The following is a 7,512-nucleotide window of genomic DNA, read 5'->3' on the forward strand; positions in this document are numbered from 1 at the left end:
TTTAAACTTATAATTATTTCCGTATATATTTGCCCTCACACCTAGAAATCGATCTTCCATAGTATCATTACCTTTTTTTTTCTATATTTCGTATAACGTGGCAACAAATATGCATTTATTTACTTGTTTCTTAAAGTAAGTATAAAGTGTATATAAACAGAGAAACGTTCGAAACTTTGAACTATTGCAACAAAATATCATAGCAACGAAGTACGAATTGTTCCTAAATGATACGTAATTCAGAGACTAATGAACAACATTTTTACTTTTTGTCTTGCTCCGAAATAAAAATAGGTGAATATACTAATATGTGTGCCCTAAATCTGAATTTGAAATCCAAACTGCACCGGGGAAAATGAATTGAATTTTTTATGACAAAACTTTTTTTTTCCACTGCTACTGATAAATTTACAGCACACTAGGGATCCAAAATTCCTCATAATACTTGAAAAATGTATATTGGATACAAAAATTATGTTACATAGTCTAAAACACAACAACAATAAAAAATATTTCAAGCATACAATGAGAAAAATCTCGGAATTTGAAATTACATTTAAAATAATTTTCTGATGACTTCTGTTTATAACTAGACGCGGATCCAACAATAGCCTGCAAGCATGCTCAATGATCTTCCTTTATATCGCCTTTCTATTTCAGATATTTCTTGATTAAATCTTACAACCATCGTCGCTTACAGCTCCAAAGTTAGAATTAAAAAATCCAAATGAGAATATAAAAAGTTTATTTTGAGAGACGTATTACACTCTATTTTGTCATATGCAGTTAATAAGGTTTCCACAACAAGTTCTATGTAGTTCTCTGCCCTAGAATTTCCAAGGAAATTTGAGCAAACGTCTTTGAAAGCGCGCCGTGCCATTCTTTCTGTAACGGACAATTTTTCCTCAAAGTGTCAGTCAAAACTTTGTGAATTTGTGGACCGATAAAAATGCACTCCTTTAATTTGCCTTCACTTACACTAGTAAACTTTTCCTTTAAATACTGAAAACCACACCCTAGTTTGTTCATTGCATAGACCTCACTTTGAACTGTTATGAAATTTACTTAATAGAAGGGACCAATATCTGTTTATTTATTAGAAATACAAAATAACATTCCAACAACCATAAGAAACCGGAAATAAGTCATAAGCTTATAAAATGCAGTAGTTTTTGTAGTGGTTTATACCCCCAACCCGTTCCAGATGTTTCCTGGGGGAGCGCTTATCGGAAAGTGAAATCATGGTATATATTAAAAACCTTACGTGATAAGAAGAGAAGAGATGCATTTTCGGGTTCAGCGCACATCAAAACATAAGGGACACATTGTTTTAAGTCGAAGCAAAATTCTTGTTGTTCAGTAAATCCTTCAATATGATATGAACTTCTGATGAAACAGAATAATGGTTTGAATATAGAAGAGTGTTAGAAACACAATTTCCTCGAAAGCAGTAAGAGCTGATCTTGAAATAAGAGAATAGCTGCAACACACAACAATAGGAACACAATGCCTATTAATTATATATGAACTAGTTACAAATTAAGACAACAATTAAAGTAACAAAACAATCCACTATTAGATTTCTTCAAGACAAGTAGAACTGCGGGATGTCTTTTACCAAAAATCCTATCCATTCCACCGTCTTACACGTCTCCGAACGCAATGTTCATTTTTCAAGTGGTCTTGTTCCTCCCTTAAACACGGACCAAGAATCGCCGCTGTCCATGTCGCTCCCATTGGGAAACGCCTAGATACCAGAATCACTTTCTCCATCCCCAAACATTCTCGTTTTCCATCTCTTTCGTAGTTATACGTAGCACCTGTTTTCATAGAATTTCAGCTTGTCGTATCTCTGCCTCTATCTGTAGAAAATAATTTCGTCCCCAGAGATATTTTAGCTTTCTTTCTGAAGTAATGGAAGAACAAAAATAAAGATGTTTATTACAGACCAGATATCACTACGACTGAAGTATATGTATGATATACGCTGTCCAGATAAGGTACGGTGTAGTTTACGAAAGAAAGACGTTGTGAATAGATTATAGTAAACATTATAGAAGCGTATGTCTGAGCGAGATTAAGTTCCTTGCTTAATTAGCCTTGATACAAGAAGAAAGAGAAGCTTCCTCCTCTGCTTTGGCCGCTTTAACTTTGGAGAAAGGCACTCCTCTTGCTTATTTGATAGAATGTGGAAAAGTACGAGACCAAATATGACGACCATTTTAGCTGTAGAATCTTAGGCCGATTTCCATACTTTGACTAATTGATCTAACCATACCCATAATTTTTAAATGTTTAAATAAACATGTCATATATGAATCATCTTTTATTTATCTTCAGAGAATGCATAGGTCTACTTATTTACTCATTTCTCTGCACAATACTAAGTAGGCCTACATCTGGATATACAGGATGATCCGTTTGGGTATGGATAAAATAAGAACGCTTTAAAACATTTACTACTGAACTTTATATGTTGAAACTTCGTACATACTACATTGAAAGATGAGAGATTTCTCAGAGCTTAACATGACCCCCACTGCGCATCCTCATAACTCATAACGGTGATGCAATTCAGCCCATGTTCGTTGTAACATAAGAGGGATGATTTGTTGAAAAGCTTGAGTAATTTTTACTCTCAGATCATCAATGTTCCTGGATTTCTGTGAATAGACAATGTCTTCAACAAAACCTCACACGAAGAAGTCAGGAGGGGTTAGATCTGGAGAGTTTGGGGACCAAGTCAAGAAATAGCTGCTTCTCGTACTGGGTTTCGCCTGCGACCTCTTCCATGTTTTTTTTAACTCAATCTTTTTCTACAAATGTTAGATACCACAACATTATGGGATCGTATTTAGATACATTACGCACACCATATCACGTCGAAATTCCCTTTGAACTCTTTTAACACTCTCAAATTTAGCATACCAAAGAAAACATTGTGCCCGCTGTTGATTTGTAGTAGCCATTTTAATGATCTACGATTTTCATTTGTCCTTTCAGATTATGCAGTGTTGATTGTCATATATGAGAACTACTATATTTTAATCGTAATATAAGGAGAAGAAATTTTTCCCACTATCATAATACCTTTATAGTACTAAATTAATATTATCCATACCCAAACGGATCAGACTGTATTATTTTAAGTATTTCACAAACTACCATACCATATCTTAATATTAAAACCAGAAGATGAATTTCAAATTAAAGGTAATATGAAACGGTACAATTTTAAAATATCTCAGTTCAATTACGAAGTTTTAGCATTAAAAATTCATACCACGCTACTCTGCACGCTACTCTGAACACAGGCACAGAGAAAACAACCGAGTAAGTTTCTACATATACCCAGCGGCGTAGCGTCAATGTAAGCTAAACACTGAGCTTCCCCAGTTAATAATAATTTCATAATAAATCTGCAGTTTGTGGAGAAAATTATTTATTAATTTTAATAGAATTTATATTTACGCGTTAAATAGTGTGATGCGGCAGCTCAGGATGATTTGTGATGCAGCAGTAAACAAGAAGCCTGCACACACCAGCTTCCAAGTAGACTGGTTTCTTCTGTGTAATCCACCCCGCATATTTTCCATCCCTTTCTAACTAAATTACCCTAGTCGCAAGGCTTGCAAGAAGCTAGCTTTAACATTTAAAGTAAGTAATTTCCGAGTTATCCCTTTTCGTCAGTTGTGTTCAGTTGAAATGTTAGTGTGCATTGTGGCTGATATAATAAATAATGAGTGAAATAACAGTTCCTGACACTAATTTACTTGAATTTTTTAGGACAATTGAGGGGCTTAGAACAAAAAGCAGGTAAGTGACAGAAACCTAGTTTTGAGGAAATTACAGTTAAAGTTCTACATTCAATGGAATATTATACACTAGTTTGGTGAAATGATGCCCACATAGCAGCACTGCACAGTGTGATCACTTCCCTGATTTTAACCCAAAGAAACATCCTTTTGAGCTATCACAACACGCAGTTACCTAAATTTTTTTTAATAATGTCACTTACCTGCTATTTGTTCTAAGCCCCTCAATTGTATTATCAAGACTGACTTACGAACAAAAGTGTGATTTAAAAAACAAATGACCGACTCCCTTGCTGTCAATGAAGGACACAACCAAAAGACAGACGCATACTTACGTAATGATACTAATACTGTGATTTCTCTAAGTATGACAGGGAGTGAGCTACTGTTATACGTATACGTGTCTATTTGTTAGAGATATGTGTAAACCGTGAAATCATATTTTACTACGTATCATTTGAGGTCATGCCTTATTGGTGTTGCTTACGAGGTTCCAACCAATCTTCGACTGCTGACTTGACATTGACTACTATTTACTTTAATACTGTATCTTTGTAATACGTTTTCTCATATTGTATGAAAGACAACTTGAGTTAGCTTCCCCTGCTCAAAATTTCATGCTACGCCACTGCATACACCCATCACAAAACGGCAGTTCTTAGAGATGGAGATGTCTATAGTAGATTCCAAAACTTTAATAACATGTGCAGAATAATAAACCGACCATTTTGTAGGAAAATAAAACACAGAATGCGAATTAAATTTAAAAGGCGCCATTTGACCTTACGAATGTGGAACACAGGCACTAAAAAAAGACTCGAGAACGAAAATAGTGCATTCGGAAATAGTATTCCTGCTGTCGGTTATGGAAGTCCCTTACTAGATCACAAAGAAATTGAAGGTGTATAAAATTAATTGAAGACTGACAAAGTGAAGTAACGAAATACTGTAAATCAAGTGCAGAAGAAATGTAAAATTAATGGACAGTGAACGGCTACCCTAAATGGAAAATTTAAATTATAGTTTATTTAACGACGCTCGCAACTGCAGAGGTTATATCAGCGTCGTCGATGAATTGGTCCCGCAGGAGTTCTTTTACATGCCAGTAAACCTGCTGACATGAGCCTGTCGCATTTGAACACACTTAAATGCCATCGACTTGGGACGGGATCGAATCCGCAACCTCGAGCACAGAAGGCCAGCGCTATACAGACTACGCTACCCAGAAAGACCGGAGACGTAAATAGGAGGATAATATTAAAATGGATTTGGGGGAACTAGAATACGATGGTAGGGATTGGATTAATCTTGCTCAAGTTAGGGACCGATGGCGGGCTTATGTGAGGGCCGCAATGAACCTCCGGGTTCCTTAAAAGTCGTACGTAAGTATGTAAGCGCTATGAAATCATTATATTTTAAATTGTTGATAGTGTCAACGTCTGAACTCTCATTATAAAGGAACTCTAGTTTCTAGACATTACAGTTAATGACGGATTTATTATTTCATCTTTCCAATTTATTTTATTTGTGTACATAATGTACCTAGGTATATTAATTGTATGTGTTATATTTCCAATGTGTCGACTGCTAGCTGGTGTGATGTCAGCATCAACTCTAGGGAAAAAGCCGAATCTCACGCTCAAGCTGGTTTGAAGTTCATTGAAATCAGTCATGCTACATCAAGAGTACCGACGCGAAGTTTTCATACTTATAATCTCCCACACGCTGAGGAAACTAAAAGAAACTAGTAACGAACAAGGCTTTCGATTTAAACTTAACAATTATTAAGTATGTATGATTCTGGCAAGATTTTTATCATATCTTTTGAATCCAGTTTACACATTTATTACTCGGGTTTAACACACATATTTCAATGATTAGCAATATATCTGTACGAAGTTTGATTAAAATCAGTTCTATAGGTAGAAAAGGACTCATATACTCATTAAGTAAATCTGGATGAATATTTGTAACTTGATGGTCTCCCTCTACACCTCTTAAAAGTGAGGAATTTGAAGTCTGTTATATTCAATTTTCTCCACTTCCTCATGTTTTGTTCTCATGGACTTCGTAGTCTCATGAAACATTTTCCTGTAGATATATATTTAGTTGCACTAGACACGGATCGCAGATACATCTGTCTGAAAAGTAAGGGAAATTGGTGAGGCAATGAAGCGGCTAGTGGAACATCTCGCCTGGGTCAAGATTCTTATACGTGCCGTGAATTTAAGGGATCGGAACCTATCGTTCTATGTCCTTCCGAAGGATAGCACGCTAATGACTTTTATCACACGCGGACGGATTTGAATCCGCGAACTTGGGATCCTTCGGTAACTTGCTAGTCACAACACTACGTATTTCAAAAATATATTTATGAATACTTTGACGTATTAAATGTAAACTAAGTTTATAAATACCTAGTTGACTAGTTTCAACTTCACAACTAGTGAGGTCCTTGCATCTTTCGGTTTCTTCAGTTGTTTTGCTGAGGGGGTGCGTTTATGTTGCGTGGAGTCAAATAGTGTATGTGTTCTGAAATTCAGTTGTGTATTGAGAATTTGTTGTGGGTGTGTTTGTGTGAACGTATATTTCGTGCCGTTCTAGTGTGTTTAGTTTCTTGTTTTTCGATTGGATATTATGCAGAATTCTTATGTCTATGTCTATGTTACTGTAGCTGTGGTTAGTGTTTTTGTTTGTTGTACGTATGTGAATGTGTTGTGTGATTTGCTTACGGCAGTGATTTATTATTGTATATGTAACATGTTTGAAATGATCTCCTTTTCTGTGGTTTTGTTTGTTTGTGTGTTGAAATAATTTTATAGAGTCTTTTATGTTCTGTATGCCTTGTTGTAATGTTGTTTTCGTAAGTTAATATCAGGAATTTTTTGTGTTACTGTGTTTGTGTTGTATTTCTATGTTACTTGTAATTATGGTTTTCCTTATTTATTATGTTGCCTATTGCATATGTTGGGGTTATATCCATTTTATTGTGCTATGTGCTTGAAGGTGTGTATTTCTTCACTGCAGTCTTGCCAACTCATTGATATGTTGAGTAGTCTCTCCCCCTCCTACTGTCCTCTTTGCTGTGTATTGCGAGTTGTATTTTATATGACGTAATATTTGCCGACCACTGATCTAGAACCACACAGTTGTATCTTTAATTCGCGCGACAAAATAAATTCATGGTGCGAATAATTAAGTTACTGCAGGAATTTGAATTTTTGGATTTCGATTCTTTTTTTATAGTACATTCACTTTCGACTCATACTCTCGTTAATAAAGAATAGACTGTGAAGATGACATTCCTAAGAAAAATAAAGATTTACACATTACCAGACTAGTTAAGGAATTAATATATACAGGCTCACAAGAAGCTTTTGTCATCTATTCCGCTGTCAAAAAATCTTAAAGTTAGAATCTATAAAACAGTTGTATTACCAGTTGTTCTGTATGGTTGTGAAACTTGGACACTCACTTTGAGAGAGGAACAGATATTAACGGTGTCTGAGAATAAAGTTCTTAGGAAAATATATGGGGCTAAGAGGGATGAAGTTACAAGGGAATGGAGAAAGTTACATAACGCAGAATTTCACGCATTTCATCTGACATAATCAGGAACATTAAATCCAGACGTTTCAGATGGGCAGGGAATGTAGCACGTATGGATGAATCCAGAAATGCATATTGAGTGTTATTT

The sequence above is a fragment of the Periplaneta americana genome, chromosome 14 (assembly GCF_040183065.1).
Source record: "Periplaneta americana isolate PAMFEO1 chromosome 14, P.americana_PAMFEO1_priV1, whole genome shotgun sequence".
NCBI lineage: Eukaryota > Metazoa > Arthropoda > Insecta > Blattodea > Blattidae > Periplaneta > Periplaneta americana.